Source organism: Monodon monoceros, unplaced genomic scaffold, assembly GCF_005190385.1.
Source record: "Monodon monoceros isolate NGI ecotype Baffin Bay Population unplaced genomic scaffold, NGI_Narwhal_1 Super_Scaffold_21, whole genome shotgun sequence".
NCBI classification, from domain to species: domain Eukaryota; kingdom Metazoa; phylum Chordata; class Mammalia; order Artiodactyla; family Monodontidae; genus Monodon; species Monodon monoceros.
The window spans coordinates 2267671-2285620 of record NW_021703778.1 but is presented as its reverse complement, the minus strand read 5'-3'; the positions used below and the strand labels follow the sequence as shown (position 1 = coordinate 2285620).

The window sequence follows — 17950 nt, the reverse complement described above, 5'->3', positions numbered from 1 at the left end:
TGTGGGCAAACTATCCGTGGCTGGGAAACAAATATGGATGGATTAGACGTATCACTGTCTGGTGCTCACACGGGGCCAAGAATAGTACCTATTTCCACCAGACAGATTAGAAAACCTCATAAATCAGCAACGTTACGTACTCAGGAAGATCTTGCCTCTTTAGTGTGAAATACTAGCCCTAGATTGAGCACTGCTCCAGTCCCACCTAACAAGCCTCAGAAGCAAGATACAAAAGAATTGCTTGTCCCCAACTAATTTAGCTATGGTCCAAAAAGAAGCTCCAGAATATTTATAGTGATACAAAAATATCCAGAACCCAAGAAGATAAAAATAACAATAACAATGTCTGGCATCCAATTAAAAAAAAAAATGCTAGGCATGCAAAGAAGCAAGAAAATCCAACCCATGCGGGGAAATATCAAACAATTGAAACTGACCCAGAATTAAGACAGATATTAGAATTATCAGGAGAGGACACAGATTCAAGATTTTAAATAGTGACATGAATTTATAAAACACAATTAAAACACATGAAATTTATAGAGATGAAATCTACAACATGTGAGATGAAAAATACACTGGATAAGACTAATGGTAGAATAGACATTGCAGAAGAAAAGATTAGTGAACTTGAAGACAGCAATAGAAACATCTGAAATGAGAAAAGAAAGAGAGTTTAAAAAAAAATTAACAGAGCATGAATGAGCTGTAGAGATAGCTCAGGCATTCTGATATACATGAAATTCAAGCCCTCATGGCAGAGGAGGGGTAAAAAAATTTTTGAAGAAATAATGACTGAAAATATTCCAAATCTAAGAAAAATATAAGCCCAAAAAAACGAGCTCAACTAACCCCAAGTATAAGGAATAAATACCAAGGCACATCATAAATTGCTCAAAATCAGTGATTAAAAAAAAAAATCTTAAAAGCAATCAGGTGAAAAAGAACACATCATAGAGGAAGAAAGATAACAATGATAGCCGATTTTATGTCAAAAACAATGTAAGTGACAAGACAGTGAAGCAACATCTTTAAAGAACTGAAAGGAAAAAACTGTCAATCTAGAATTCTACACCCTGCAAAAGTATATTCCAAAAATGAAGGCAAATAAGGACATTATCAAATATATAAAAGTAGAAAAAACTCATTAGCAGCACTCCTGCATAACAAAAAATGTTAAAGGAAGGCCTTTTAAGCAGAAGGAAAATAATACCAGGTAGAAATATGGATATACACAAAGGAATGAAGAACACTAGAAATGGCAATTACCTAAGTAAAGAGATGACTTTTTTTCTTATTATTTAAATCTTTTTAAAAGAGAAGTGACTTCTAAAACAAAAATAATAATTTATGTGGAGTTAATTACACATATAAAAGTAAAGTGTATGACAACAATACAAGGGCCAAGATGGAAGTACACTATTGAAAGGTTCTTATAATATAGGAAAAGTAGTGTAACATCCCTTAAGTGTAGATGATTAAAGATGTATACTGTACACCTTAAAGCAACTACTAAAATAACTAAGCAAAGAGATAGAGCTAATAATCCATCAAAGGAGTGAAAATGGAATCGTAAAAAATTCTCAAGTAATCCAAAAGAAAGCAGAAAAACAGGAAGAGAGAATAAAGGACAGGATAAATTTTTTTTTAAAAAAAGCCAAGATTACAGACTCCAAACTAATGATATCAGTAATTACATTAAATGTAAATGGTCTAAAACACCAATTAAAAGACAGATATTGTCAAATTGGAAAAATAAAAGCAAGATCCAAACCCCATACTACCTACAAGAAATGCACTTTAATATAAAGACACAAATAGGTTTGAAGGAAAAGGATGGACAAAGATATACCATGCTAACAGACAAAGGATATTTCAGAGCAAAGATTAGCATCTGGTATAAAGAAAGTCACTTCATAATGAAAAATGTCTGTTTCATCAATAGGACTTAACAATCCTAAATATCTATTCAACTTAACAAGCATGCTTCCAAACACATGGAGCAAACACTGACAGAACTTCAAGAAGAAAGGCCAATTCAAAAGAATAGTCACATATGTCAATACTGTTCTCTCAATATTTAATAGGACAAGTAGACAGAAAATCAGTAAATGTAGAAAAGATTTGAACAAGATCCCCAGGCAATCTGTATGCACATTAAGGTCTAAGAGGCACCGCTCTACCTAATCATAATGGATAGACAGTCCATATTCAGTCAACTTCTAGCCAATTTTTCTTTTGGCTTCTTACTGGTATCATCATAACTGGCACAGGCATACCTCATGTTATTGCATGCTGCTTTATTGCACTTGATAGATGCTGTGTTCTTTACAAACTGATATCGACGCAAGTGGCAACCTTAACATCAATCAAGTCTATTGGTGCCACTTTTCCAACAGCATTTGCTTACTTCATGCCTCTGTGTCACATTTTGGTAATTCTTGCAATATTTCAAACGTTTTCATTATTATATTTGTTTGGTGATCAGTGATCTTTTTTTTTTTTTTTTTTGCAGTACGCGGGCCTCTCACTGTCGTGACCTCTCCGCTGTGGAGCACAGGCTCCGGACGTGCACGCCCAGCGGCCACGGCCCACGGGCCCAGCCGCTCCGCGGCACGTGGGATCCTCCCGGACGGGGGCACGAACCCGCGTCCCCCGCATCGGCAGGCGGACTCCCAACCACTGCGCCACCAGGGAAGCCTGATCAGCGATCTTTTGATGTTACTGCTACAACTTGCTGAAGGCTCAGGTGATGGTTAGCATTTTTTAGCAAGAAAGTGTTTTTTAATTAAACCATGTACATTGTTTTTTTAGACATAATGCTATTACACACCTAACACACTACAGTATATTGTAAACAAAACTTTTATACACACTGGGGAAACAAAAAGTTCATGTTACTCGCTTTATTGTGGTACCTGCTTTACGGCACAGGTCTGGAACCAAACCTGCAATATCTCCGAGGAATGCCTGTATACTTCTGTCTGGCTTCCAGGCTAACCAGGAGTTAGAGGAGAAGGTAACTTTAGGAAAGCTAATCTTAAAGAATAAATCACAGAACTTAGAGAGTAGAGTTGAAAGAATCTGGATTTACTCACCTATAGACCTAGAAATAACACCAGCTCTACCACTTAGATTTAAGTTTCTTGAGACTTAAGGTACTCATCTGTGGGACTATGTTAAGAGCTACCATGAAGTAATGTATAGACAATGCCTAGCACACAGCCTACCCCAGAATGCATGATCAGTAAACATTAATTCCTTTCCCACCAGCATGGACTAGTCAGTAAACACTCCTGGTACAGAGATTAGCTTTCCAGCTCATCTGCTTGAATCATCTCAGTAAGGATGGGGAAGGTCAAGATCTTCAACAGCAAAGCATGCCAATATCTCTATTCTGATCACTGGATATCCTGACACACCGCTGAACTCAGCCAATACTTTTCCTTCTAACCCTCAATGAAGAGGTTTACTTTATTTATAGTGGTCACTGACATTCTTCTAACTGCCGTTACCTTCCAACTCATAATGGATTAAGAGTGAAAGGAAGAAACTGAACAGCTTTATAACAAAGTTTTAAATTGTGGGAAATATAATTAAAAATACTGATATTTTAAGTATCTTTAAAAATCCCATTGGAAAATATCACTTGTTACTGACCTAATCAAATCAAGAGTGAAAAAACAGGGCTAAGAGACGACATGGAATCCAGGCCAGACCCTAGTACCTGCTTCCTTTATTATATGAGTAGAACATTTTTCTTTGTGACCCTTAATTTCCTCATCTAGAAAAGAAAGATAGACAAGCCCAGTTCATCATATAGAGTGCAAAAAGAATTTAAATGAGATGCATGTGAAACTATTAAAAAAATACTTAAGTTCAAGGTATTATTATTTTCAATGATCATGGTCATTGACTGTTCCTATTAATATGGAAAATCAAGAGGTAACTGGGGGGCACAAACTGTCAAATATCAAGCCACTATTCTTCTTTTTAGATTTATGCACTCAATATTGTGTCAGCAAGCATAAGTTTTTATAAAGCTCAAAAATTTCCCAAATTACTACTGAAGAGATTTCTCTGCAAGTAACAGGAAGTGCAGTAACAAGAAAAAAAAAGTTTGAGTAATTTTTCTAAGACTATATTACATAAAGCCCAAGAAATCAAGAAATTTTGGCTTAACACAGGCCCAAACTTTCACCCAGACCCGTTAGAAAGTTAAGAAACACTGGCAACATCATACCTCAGTAAAGCTATAGAAAGAAAGAAAGGAAAGAAAGAAGGGGAGGGAGGGAGGGAGGGAGGAAGGAAGAAGGAAAGAGAGAAAGAAAAAAAGAAGAAAGAAAGAAAGAAAACAGTGGCAATGGCAGTTGGAGAATGCACACATTAAAACATAGCAAAACGAAAACAAAAAACAGTGCTTTCACTATGTTGGACACAGATCTGGGACAATCAACATCTTCAGCAAAAAGCAGACAAATACTTGAATCGTATTCTCTAAACCCAATGTGGACTTAAGAGCACTAAAAACTCCGATCCTACTTTGATAGCTTTATTCTTAAAATTTTACGTTAGCATTGTGCTGTCTTTCCAGAATCTCCCATCACTCGTGTGCCGTTCAGTACAGTGTCTGCCATTTACTTATTACTGGCTTAGCCCACTGGAAGCTCAATGTACCTTGGAGTCAGAAGACCTAGGTTTAAATGAAATCTCTATCCTGTCACCCGCTAGATAAGTGATTCTGACCGGTGCTTCAAGCGGTGGTTATGATTAAGTGACATTAGCAATGTGAAAGTACCCTGCACGTAGAAGTGCTCCCATATGTATAAGCTTAAATAAACATCTCCTAAATTCAAACGATGATTATTCATGCGAGTCATGTTCATAGCACTTTAACTGAAACTTCCAGTATTCACTAACAAGAAGGCATTACCCTTAGAAAGAGCTGTTTGTCCTACCAGACTATGAATGATACTTTAGGGAATAATAATAATAATAGTAATAATAAGAGGAACCCATCTTGAGAAAAAAATATCTGAAGAGTCTTTTCATCTTTTAAATTGTCTCCACTCTCCTATCTATACAGAAACTAAAAAAAAATATTAAATCCACAGGCATCCTCATTATTTTTTCTTTTTTTTGCGGTACGCGGGCCTCTCACTGCTGTGGCCTCTCCCGCTGCGGAGCACAGGCTCCGGACGCGCAGGCTCAGCGGCCATGGCTCACGGGCCCAGCCGCTCCGCGGCATGTGGGATCTTCCCGGACCGGGGCACGAACCCGCGTCCCCTGCATCGGCAGGTGGACTCTCAACCACTGCGCCACCAGGGAAGCCCTAAGGTTTTGTTTGTTTGTTTGTTTCCCAAGAAGCCTAGACATTAGCGATGGAACTAATTTGTTCATGGGAAAAAATAAAGTGGTTTCACTGGCTGATGTTTCCTTGCAACACCGGGAGGACCAAGTATAGAAAAAGATGCCACATGATGAAAGCTTTTAGTCTTCTTAAGAAGTGATGAAGTTTTTTTTTTAAAAAAACACACAGATGTTGGGTTTACATAAATAATCAACTGAAACATTTTTCTACTATATAATTTTCTTGTCGAGCATATAATATGCTTTTCTTTTTCCTGGAAATTCAATGTCAGAACTGTAAGACGATGACTATTTTCCAACAGATAACTGGATAATTCTGGGGTCAGAATAAGAATATAAACATATATATACACACACACACACACACATATCTACATATCACATATATCTTACTTAAAAGTCTTACGTCAGATTCATTTTTAGGTATGGGAAGGAAACAGTTTAACATTGCTTGAAATAAGTTCCTTATACTTGAGGTCACGGTCTATCAGTTTTTCTAGGAATGTAGGTTCTTAGCCTTATTCTTAGAGCTTTTGGACTTAAAATCCAACAGATTAAAAATCGCAGCTCTTCAAAAAAGAAAGCATGCTTACCTCCAAATTTTCAAGCACGGAGTTTTCCCCTCATGGCACAGAGTTCGGGAACAGAGGACTGTCTTCCCACTTACAGTCGTATTAAGAGCCACATCTGAAACCGGACATACAGACACAACCCTGAAGCAGACCATCCTCGTCCAAGTTTCTTCTTGAGCCCCAGAGTGATCCATCCTGAAAGGCCACCCTGGGTCCCCACAAACTCCCTCTGAAAGAAAGCTGGTTCAGCTTCCCTTTCAAGCCTCTCTTTTTCTCCAAGAATCATAGGTTTCAACAACCTGCCTGGCCACAGTATTCTTAAAATCACAACTGGGATTTATCAGAAATACAGACGCTTGACCCTTGAAAGCCACTGAAGATAAGAGCAGTGCCGTCTACACCACGCTGGGTGTGAAGATGAGACTTGAGGGCTCACACACAGATATGCTCCTGATGGTGGGAAGTCCCTCTTCCCTTCAACAGGCCTGAAATAGAAGCGCTTTCCTCCCCCAGACACGGTTGAGAACAGCAAGGCGGACACCAGAGGCTGCTGGCTGCGACACACAGCACCACAAAAAGAGGCAGAGTACTGTGGAGTACGGTCCCTCCCGGGTGACAATAAGCCTGGCAGCCAGTTTCTGCAAAGCTTGGCAGAGGGAAAAGGAAGCCTCTTTAGAAATACAGTTGGCAAAACACTGAGTATAAAGGACACTCTGAGAAAATGCATAATTGCAGACTCAGAGTCACTGTCTTGACCAGTACATCCTTTACGGGACAGTGGAGGAAGTCTAGACCCCCACTGGACATCCTGTAACCACATGGCTCTCCAGGCTTTCTTCTTCCTTCGTTACATGCAGCGGTGCAGATGGACACGGAAGGAAAAGTAAACCTACAAGACATTGACCTGGTGTCTCCTTGACTGCATAAAGTTTATGACTTGGGATCTGAATTCAAACCCAGACCTGACTACTTACTGTCTTCTCTCATTTGAGGTACTTAACCTATCAAGGCTTCAGCTCAGAGATGGTGCTGATTAAAAGACGCCCAGCACGTCAAGCCCGATGCATAGAGCCCGAGGCACGGTCCCAGCCGATCCTCGATGCTGCATCACCACGCCCACCACTGCATCCTGTGTGCCCCGTTACACCTGGAATGTACTTCCATCTCACCTACAACACGTTCCCGTGGTGGCAAAGCCATCTCCGACTGTAAGCCCCATGAGAGCAGGATTCGCTCTGTATTCTCAATGCCAAGCCCGCACACACGTGCACACACACGTGGTTAACAGACGTTTGCTGACCAAACCAATGAATGAATCAACAGTCTGACTGATCACTTTCATGTCTTGTTTTCTATATAATCCCAATTTAAAAAACCTTTCCCCAGGTGTTGTTATAGACAGATTACTAGATTACGTGACCTGAACCTGATGCCCACATCAAGATTCTGCTGGACGCCGATTACAGAACATTTGCTGAAACAAAGATCCCTTGGTCTGGGTGAGTCTACAGGAACATAAGCTCCTATTCCGATGTTCTAAGCAGACTCCCCTATCTACCAGGGCAGAAAAATGGGCTCCCTTTTAATTGGGAAGGTCTAGAAGCAAACTCCATTTTGGCACAGGTAAGCATCCTTTCCCTTTGTTTTACAGAATTAAAAAAAAAAAAAAAAAAAAAGGAGAGCAAGGTGCAAGGGCTCCAGGGCTCATGGGGAACACCACCTAGCAGGGGCTGCACCCCAGACACTCTCCCTGCAGCCCTGGCTCAAGGTATCCTTCCCCACTGCTTCCCAACAGCCAACCTGTTCTATCCTGACCCTGAGGATACCCCTCCATGTTCGTAGCTTTGGAGAGAAAAATAAAGAGTCCCAAATCAGGGTGAATCCGTGAAGGATCTCCCCAGACCTCCTCTCCAGCATATTTTCATGGACGAGGGATCACCGCTAGGAAATACCCCCCATGAGCCTCTGGAACAGCACAGACTTGAGATGACCAATCATTCAGAACTTACACACAAGCCAGACTGGCCACACAGTACAAACTCAACTTCCTTTCAAGATCTTTCAGAAATATAATTTGAAGGGGTGGGGGGAGGCAGGGGAAAGCAAGCGTTAATTCTGCTCTGTGTATGTACAATTTCCATTTGCAAGGAAGAGGTTATCCAAAAACAAGCTCATGTTTCAGTGACCTTCACAGCACTGCCACGTGAAAGGAGAGCCAAAATAAATCTCAAAGCCATTACCCCCAAAGTTCAACCCTTTGAAATGCCCTGACTTGACCAGTTTCAAGACTGGTGTTTCCAAGTTTCAATTCCAAGAACCACCCCTTTTTTTTTTTTTTTTTTACAAACATCTAAATAAAAACTGTGATAGCGTATATAATGTATGTCACGATTATACCCAATGCAGTTGATAGCCAAACAGGATTGGCTTGGGACAAAGACAGAAGGGCCTGCAAAATGTGGGTTTGAAAAAATAAAGGAGAAAGAATCTACTTCTCAGGAAGCACAGTCAAAGAAGGGGAGGAAGGACTGTCTATTTGAAAGGGACTAAGAAAGTAAATCTTAACAGTGCTCAGCACAAGAAAAAAAGTGTGTCCCTATGTGTGGTGACATGTTACCTAGACTTACTGTGATCATTTCGTGATACATACAAGTACTGGATCATTAGGTTGTAGGACTGAAGCTAGTATGTCAATTACATCTCAGTAAAAAGAATTAAAAGGGTTAAAAAGGGGTGGGGTCGGGGAGGGGAGGCAGGACAGGAACAAAGCCACGTACACACTGGAGGCCTGGGGAAGCGCACACACAAAGGGGCAGCAGGGAGCCCAGAGGAGGGGCTGCAACAGGGCCGCAGAATCAGCGGGAGGAAAAGCCGACAGGAGTCAGCAGCAAGGACAGCAAGGGGGAAAGTCACCCCGTGTCAAAGGGCAGGCTGGCTAGTGGGGGGGAGCAATTAAACACCAATGACAGATGGAGATAAGGGCATTGGAGGCAAGGCGTCCCTAAGACACCTGACACCGAGACTGCGCGGCAACAGACCAGCAGCAGAGGAGGGGCAGGCGTCAAAGAGGAAACACAGTGTCCCAGGAGGAGCGGAATGCTGCCTAAGTTTCGGGGTGCTGTTGGAGGCATATGGGGAGCAAAACCGTGGCTGCACGGGGCACCCGGGGGAGGCCTGGGCCCGGGAGGGGCCTCACGGCTGCACCCCCAAAGCGCATCGGCTTCTTCCTCCTGCAGGGAAGTGGCTGCTGCTTCCAGCCTCTAAGCAGCACGATGCTGAAGGCGTTACCTGGTCCCCACGACCACGGGAGCCAGCTCACTTCCCAACGGCCCCCTGTGAAAAGGAGGACGAGTAACTCTGACCAGCCGTGAACATCTGACATCCAGCAAGAACTGTGTAGCGTCCAGAGCATCAAACGGGGAGAAATACTTCGATGCAGTTAACATGAAGTCTCCTTCTGAAAGGAGCTGAGCCGGCTGGAGAAGGACAACAGGTCCAGTTACCACGCTGGGCCTCTGCGTGTCTGCAGGTGTGTGTGCACAGGTGTGCACGTGTGTGATGGGAAGGAGGGATGAACAGTGTCAGAAAGCTGGATGGACCTAGAGATCATCCATCAGACTGAGTGACGTAAGTCAGACACAGACAAATATCATACACTATCACTTAAGTGTGGAATCGAAAAACATGGTATCAGTGACCTTACGTACAAAACAGAAACAGACTCACAGACATAGAGAACAAACTTATGGTTACCAAAGGGGAGGGGGAGGAGGGATAAGTTAGGAATTTGGGGTGAACAGATATACACTGCTATAGATAAAACAGATAAACAGCAAGGTCCTACTGTAGAGCACAGGGAACTCTACTCAACATCTTGCAATAACCTATAATGGAAAATAAGCTGAAAAACAATAGATTTATATCTATCTATATCTGTATCTATATAGAGATATATATAAAACTAAACCACTCTGCTGTACTCCTGAAACTAACACAACACTGTAAATCAACTACAGTTCAATTAAAAAAATAAAGGGGGAAAAAAAAAGAAAGCTGGCAGCTGTGCTCGAAAGCCAAGACTCAAAAACAGAACATGATGAATAAACAATTATAACGTGCAGAGAAGTGTAATAAGGAAGAGAGTCATCCCAGGGAAAGAACCCAGTGAGGACCGGTGCGGTCGGCGCAAGTACAACGAAGTCTCCAGAAGGAGAGGACTCATCCTCTAGTTTTGAGCAGGCTGACCCTTCCAAGACTTGGCCAGTGAGGGCGCTGAGTTCTGAGGCAGGACCTTGTGATCCCAGTCCTATAGCCCAGGCAGGGTTCTCAACGGCAGGCAGAGCCTGTTTCCCCTTCTGTACAATACACCCCACCCACTCCCGCCCCCGGTCATCAGCCCTGAGAACCAAACAGAGTTCCCGAGAGTCTCAAAAGAAAACGGCAGCTAAACCAACCGAAGGCCGAAACGTGGTCAAAAATCTAAGATTCCTAAGCAAGAGGGATGGAGTAAAAGATATGCGAATGTGTCCATGGCGCCCAGAAGGGGATTAAAGGGCTTAGAATTGTGGGTCTAACTCAGCAACTCTGGGTCGCTGGGTGAGCTGAAGCCACAGCCGTTTCCAGCACAAGAGCCCCTAAGAGTGAGACGAGCATCGGTGTCTGAGGCTTTTGCTCGTGTCCAAGGGATCGGGGTTTACTTTATAACCTCTTCTAGAACAAAGGAATTGAAGCTGACTCAGTCCCTGTAAGGGGCTGGATTTACGCTTGTAGCTGCTAGAGGCCATTCATTCACAGGAATTAGGAGGCAAAATGCTTTCGAGGGCTGGGCAGGAGTCAGGGGTCAGGGGGGCGCAGGTAGAGACAGGTGTGTCTACACGCACAGGCAAGGCCTTCTCTTGTTAGTACACGTACTCAACATTTGATCAACCTTATAATGCTTCTTCTGTCTTCCTGTACCCAGACACTCCTCCTCGGCTTTATTTGAGCAGACGTGGTGACAACAGCGATGGGATTACACAGAGAGCTGCCTGAAGAGGCACTTTCACACAAAAAAGATGCTGCCTCTATTACAGCCCTCATATAGTACTTGTTAATGCCTGCTGTTTCTGAGCTGTGAGTCCATCCAGGGCTGGGCCCAAGCCCTTGTTCACCTTCAGGCCTGCTGCCATGTGAACGCTCAACCTAAGATTTGCTGAAGTAAACCACCCAGCCAAATCATCTAAGTAACAGTAACAACTTCTTGGAAACTCCAGTTTCCTCACGGATAAGGTAAGGGGTGTGGGCAAAGCACCTCCTGACTCTAACAAACGCAAAATACCCTAATCTTCTGAAAACAAAAGAGCACTGTCTGGACACACATTGTAACTTTTACACATTTCAGGCAACAGAAAAATGTATATGATTAACCTTGATGGATACGGCAATTAAAAAAAACACACATTTAGTTTTAATATGAGACCCGTTCCTTTGTTAGTCAATGAAATAGAAAAGCGACCTAGGTTTTAAGTAGGGAAAAACTATATACACATTGGTCATCCTGAAAAAAACTATATTCGGAACAAAATGTTAATTCTGACATTTCCTTTTAAACCTTCTCCCCTGAGAGGCTCTATCTGGAATAACATTGACGTAACAGAAACAAACAAGACTCTTTACGATGGCTACAGTTTAACAAAGGCATCTGCGGACTGTTACCTTCCTTGGGGACTCTGCTCAAAAGCAGAGAACGGAGGCACAGTTGTCCCAGCAGCTGGCAAGTTCTCTCCCATATGCGGAGAAGTTGTGGAACAGCTGGGGAATGCAAGATGCTTTTGAACACGCTGCTATGTGATCCAAAATAACGCTGTCTGTTCATCTTCCCGACAATGGTAGCGACAGCCCAGCGCAGGTCTGGCACATGCCCTACAGCTGCTTCTTTCTTCCGCCCTGGAAACTCAACAAGTAGCTACAAATGAAGCAAGATGCACAAAAGGGGAGAAACCCTGCTGCTAATCCTTTATGTGCCGTCCCCTGCTTACACCGGCAGATCGTTTTGCCATGTGGGAGAAAGCTGCATTTCGAACCCAAACGGAAAATCTATGTTTAGCTTTCAAGGGCAAGCCCTCCCTGGACTCCATGCCATGCCCATCTTGGTGACAACTTTCACGATCGGGTGGCCTTTAATAACATTATAAGGTCTCCAGTGCTTTCACCCTGGGTGATTATTTAAAAGATAAATGCAAAATCGAGAACTAGGAAATAGCAACGTTCAGGGGTCTTTCATCAACAACTTGACGTAGTATATTTTAAAACAGCTATTTCTCCACTTGTTGCTGAACTGAAAAGCTTCCGAGATCTTTTAACATATGAGATAGCTATCCTGGTTGTTAGCTGGTTGCGCAGCTTAACTGGACATAACCAGACCTCTTTATGTCACCTTCCAAATGTTAGTTTGGCAATTTTCAGATCATACACAGGTCACCGTATTTGAGCAAACAGTTCTGAAATGTTATCTCAAACTCTCCTCCCTCCTTCTGTCCATTTCGTGGCTCATCTTTAAACAGACTCCAGGCAATCTTCTGTTTTCCAAGTAATGGTCCCACTTGCCAAGGTCGGGCCAGCACAGTTTTCACAGACGCAGATATTCTCTTCAGTGTTGTCAATGGCTAGTGAACGAACAAAGAGAAGACCTGCTTCCTTTTCTCCAGCTTGTTTGGTTTTGAGCTTGCTTTGTTAAGTCCTGTCATCGTGGCTATTAGGATACTGGCTTCAAATTTAAAGGAAAGAGAAATGGCTGGAGGGCTGGCCGCAAAATTACACAGTGGTAACGCTAGGAGGAAAGCCCGGTGGTTCCGGAGCCCCTTGTAAATTCCTTGCGCAACGAGACAAAGTTTTCCATCACTACCACCCCGCCTCCCAACACACACGGACACACAGCACTTGCTGACAAGAAGGAAGAATCGCTAAGTGCATCACACCTTGCTGTATGAACCAAGAAGATGAAGTTCAACTATCAACTATTCTGCCTCTCTAGACGAGGGAAGGGAAGAAAGAAAGAGTCTGTTCTTAAACATCATCATTTTTAGTTAACACTTGTTGGGCGGCTACTACCTCCTAGGCTCTGCGCTACTAAGTACCTTATATGAATGACCAAGTTTAAGCCTTGCAGCTTGAAACCAGGTGGTGCTGTGACTATTCCTGCCCTAAAAGAGGAAAGTGAAGCTCAGAGAAGCTGAGCAACTTGCCCAACGCTACAGACCTATAAACGGTGGAGGCGGCATTCGAAGCCTGCCCTTGATCATCATGCCTCACTGTCTCCACAACTGGCCCTGCACTAGGACATTCTGAGTCAGAACTGTCATTCCAGGCTTTCAAACAACATCTTTCTTTAAGGCAATACACTTTCAGTACATTCAAGACAACACCACCGCCCCATATTATAAACTTGAGCTCAATAATGTCTAAAGATGTGGAGATGATCTCAGATGTCTGAAAGGAATTTTAGAGTCATAACCCATCAGACAGTTAATGAAGGCTGGCTGCGTTTCCAAGGCATTTTAAATACACATTCAGCGTGGTGGCAAAGTCACAGAGCTTAGACAGGGTAGGCACTGCGGCTCCTTTCTGCAGGGAAGGCCCACAGAGCTCCTAGCTACATAGAGCTCCTGACCCCAGGCCCACCTGCCTAATGAGACACCACACAAAGCAAAGGACAGCTGTTTCTGACTCTCTCTGAGGCTGTCAGATAATTCTAAGCGGTTTACTTGTCTTCATTATACCTTAAGCTTTAAACTAAGACTTGGGGGACTTCCCTGGTGGCCTAGGATTCTGGGCTTTCACTGCCGTGGCCCAGGTTCAATCCCTGGTTGGGGAACTGAGATGCCACAAGCTGGGCAGCACGGCCAAAATAAATAAATAACTAAAAAGAAATAAACTAAGAGTTGGTTTAGCTGAGGCCTTGAGCCACAGAAAAGTCAGCCACAGGTGGAAGGTCAATCTAACCCTAATAACGAACATGATCAAACCGAACCTGGGCTTACAGCCTGCACCCTGACTCTTCAATCAGCAAAACCCATAACAAGTTTTCAGGAACGTCCTCTGGCATAAAACTGGGGTGAGCAAACATTACCCTTTGGGGCAGGACAGACTCTTGGGCCCAGAAACCTCTTTAAGCCTGTTTCCCCACCTGTGAAATAGAAATCACCGCTCTGGAGGAGGCTGGGAGGTTTCAAAGCGAATGGTGAAGCGCTTTCCCAAGTGGACACAAGATTCTCTCAACAGAAGGCCTTTCCCTACTTCAGAAGGGGGTGGTGGCAGATAAGATAAGAAAACGTGAATTCTATCCACGGATTACCGCGGGATCAGGTTTCACACCAGACCAGAGCGCCCCAGGTTTCTCTTGGGCAGCACCTCCTCTGGGTCCGGCTCCCGGGAAATGTCTGTCGCGCAGGGGAGATGGTGCCCCTGCCATTCCAATGACAGACTCGTGCCTAAGTCTGGGGTTTGCATAACCTCGGGGGAGGGGGAGGGGGAAGGACAGGAGCTCTCTCCTTTCTCGCCGCCGTCCTCTCCCCTTCTGCGGAAATTCCAATGGCAACAAACTGTCAAGGCTGCACCGGAGCTGTACTGCCGAGGCCAGGAGCGCTTAACCCCGCACCTGACCCAGACTGCGGCCTGGACTGGAGTCGCCGGGCCGCTAACTCACAGGAATGCAACCACCGCCTTCTGGAAGTCCCCTCTGGGCGCCCGGGGCCGCCGCTGTCACCCCAGGACTAAGCCCCTCCCTTCCGGGAGCCCGCGGGGAGGGGCGTGGCCCGGCGGGCCGGCTGGGCGCGCGGCGCTGGGACCGTGCGCCCGCGGGGGCCCTGCGGTGGCCCGACCCTGGGGTCCGGGCGGTGGGGAGGGCAGGCCGGCAGTGTCGCGGTTCTACGCACACGCGTGTCGCTCCCCGGGCCGCCCCTCCCCCGCCCCTCCTGCCCGCCTAACCGGCCGCCCCGCTAACTTCCCGAAACTCCGCGGAGGGAAATCCTGAGACAGCCGGTACCTCCGGACGGCGCGCGCCGGCGACGGAAGTGGGTGGGAGCGGCGGCCGCGCCGCGCCTTTGTTGCTGCACCGGGACCCCGCGGGCCCACGGGAGCGCCCCATCGCGGCGGCCCGGGGATCGGTCGCCCCTCCCAGCTCGCCGACCCCGGCAGGACCGCCCGGAGCCCGAGCCTAACTGACCCCTCCTCCGGCCCCCGGAGGAGGGCGCGCCACGGCGCGTCCTAGTGTCTGCCAGCCGGAGCCCGGCGAGGCCGATGCCCGCCCTCGGCCACCGCGCGAAGGGACGCTCCTCACCTTTCCGAGCTTTCCCCAGGCCTCCGGGGGCACAATCGCCGCTCCCCGCCCCACAGCAGCTGGGCAGCCCCGACTCTCGACAGCGCCACGGCCACTCCCTGACTCCCTGCACAGAGTGAGGACCGGGTCCCCCTCCCGGGAGGATTCACCGCTCCTCACCTGGAGCCTCGCTCGAGTCCCCTCCCCTCCGCCGGTCCGCGCGACGACCGGGAGCGGGCGCCCTCTGCCGGGCCTCCCGGCCGGAGCTCCCCAGGCCGGAGTGGGTCGGGAACATGGAGCCCGGCCGAGCGCGGGGACCCCCGCGGCCACCCCTCGGGAGCAGGGGCCATTGCGCCGGGACCGTCCCGGGCCGCCAAGCCCGGGCTGGGCCCGACCTCGGGCCAAGAGGACCAGAGCTGTCCCTGAACCCCGGGGCCACTGCGCGCCCGGAGTCACCACCCCACTCGCGGGCCGGCCGGTCCAACCCTGCCCCCGGGAGGCGTCCCCAGGAACCCGCCATCAATCGCGTGCGCACGGAAAATCAGTTTAAAAGCCCCGGAAAATCAGTTTCACTGTGTGAAAACAAAGTTTGTGTCCTCATTCCCAGTAGCCCTCTTCCGCCCGAATTAAAGGGACGGAGGGGAGGGCAGAGGCCTGTCACACCCCCCGGGTCCTAGGACTTGGAAGACGCTTGGGGCGAGCTTCAGGGACAGTCGCAGCCCGGGTGGAGCCCAAGGTCGGCCGGCGCGTTGCCCCCCAGCCGGGGGGTGTGGCTGGCCCATGACTCGCTCTTTCGCCCGGGTAAACACACTTCCAGCAGGTGAGCCTACCCGCCCCCGCCTCTGCCCTGCGCCAGGTCCTGGGTGCAAGTGTGGAGGGGGACCAGGGGGAGCCGAGAGGACACCCAGGCGCGATGGGCCGCGTCCCCCGCCGAGCGCGTCCACGCGCGCGCCCCGCCTCCCCGCACTCACCTAGCCCGCGGGCTCGCCCACCTGCTGGCCGGCAGCCGGTGCACAGCTCCCCGCGGCGACGACGGTGGCGGGGGACGCACGCTGGTCCCTGCGCGAGCTGGCTGTCGGCGAGGGAGCCGGGAGAGTCTGTCCGGCGCCCCGGCGCCGCAGCTGCCCGAGCAGACAAGTTGCGAGGCGGCTCAGGGCCGAGCGGACGCCTCCGTCCCCGAGTGCGGGCGCGCGAGTCCCGGCGCAGCGGGCGGGCGCCGGGTAGTAGTTGTAGGGCCCCCGGGTGTCGGCCGCCGGGCGTTCTGAGTGGCTCGGACCGCGAGCCAGGCTGGAGGGGCCGGCGCGACCCACCCCCTCGGCACGCGCACGCGCCGGCCCGGGGACGCGCACGCGCGCGCGCCCGGCGGCTCCGAGGCCCCGGGGCTCGCCGCGCTACCCGCGCTGCCCGCGCTCCAGTCCCGCGTGTTGCCCGAGGGGCGCCGCTGACCTTAGAGACCCCGAGCGGGCGCCCTGAGTGTCCAGCAGATGCAGGGATAAAACCGTCCGACGTGTGCGAAGGTTGTAGCCACAGGCGCTCCGGGCCAGTTGTCAAGGAGACCGTCCTGGCCCCGCGGCTCGCAACTGTGAAAAAGTCACGTCACCCTCCGACCTGGCCGTCTTGACGGGGGACCAACCCCTCTCTCCGTGGTTCTCACACTTCACGCTTTCGCGGATCAGAATCGCCCGCCCACCTGAGACTAGTCACGACACAGAGTGCTAGCTCCTCCCCACTTTCTCATTCTTTACATCTGCCAGGTGAGGCCCAGGCAGCTGTGCAGACTGAACAGCTGAGGTGCGTGAAGTACTTGGTAATCGGCAAAGCAGTGGCTAAGTCTAAACTTGCGAAATCCACCCGTGCTACTTGTCTGTTTCACTAGCAGGTGTTCCCATTTAATCTCCCTCCAATCCCTGCTTCTTTTCCTCTGAGTGTTAAGACTTACTTTCCTGCTAGGAGGCAGCAAGCTTAGGCATGGCAGCCCCCATGGGAGGAGAGAAAGGTGAGCGTGTCAGCTTCCTAGGGCCGCCATCACAAACTACCAGACGCTGCGGCCTAGACCACAGAAGCTTCTAGAAGCTTCTTTTCTCACGGATCTGGAGGCTGGAAGTCCAAGATGGAGGCGTCCGTCAGGAGGGTTGGTTTCTTCCAAGGCCTCTCTCTCCTTGCCTCGCAGGTGGCTGCCTTCTCTGTCTTGGCCTGGTCTTTCCTCTCCATGTGTCTTCTGTGTCTAATGTTCTCTTTTAAAGACACCAGTCATACTGGATGACAGCCCACCCATAAGCCCTCATTTTAACTCAGTTACCTCTTTACAGACCCTCTCTCCAAATACAGGCACATTCTGAGGCACTAAGAGTTAGTGCTTCAACAGATGAACTTCGGGGGGTCGGGGGCGGGGCAGGGCCTGGGGACGCAGCTCAACCCATAACAAACAGGGAGCGCCACTGCCCCGAAGGTCCTGGAACAGAATTTGAGCGTCAGCCTTCCCTCCTCCCTACTTATCCCTGTACCCTCCCCGTAGGCTGGCCTGTGTGTGGACTGACGCACACTGAAAGGCTGAGATTCAAAGCTGGAAGGACTGAAAATCCAGTAACGAAACGGCCCTCTTAGCTCAGGGTCCTGGGAAATACGATCAGGACAACACTGCAGTGTGTGAAATGGATACTGGAGAATGTATCAGCAATTTGGAACCCTGACCCAGCAGATATTTCAGAACCAG

General features: G+C 47.9%; 1 protein-coding gene across 11 annotated transcripts in view; it reads right to left on the bottom strand.

Moving 5' to 3' along the window:
- Nucleotides 1-16739, bottom strand: part of SVIL (supervillin) — a 244879-nt gene extending 228140 nt beyond the window's left edge. For 4 of the 11 annotated variants that reach the window (XM_029236884.1, XM_029236868.1, XM_029236881.1 and 1 more), the window contains exon 1: nt 15259-15395. The gene's annotated coding sequence lies outside the window, so the exon portion shown is untranslated. Of the gene's footprint in view, nt 1-5963; nt 6058-11636; nt 11947-14106; nt 14152-14577; nt 14668-15258; nt 15440-16208; nt 16344-16683 lie in introns of those variants that run through there. The other 7 variants (XM_029236870.1, XM_029236869.1, XM_029236871.1 and 4 more) reach the window with 7 other exon arrangements.
- Nucleotides 16740-17950: the final 1211 nt, after the last annotated feature.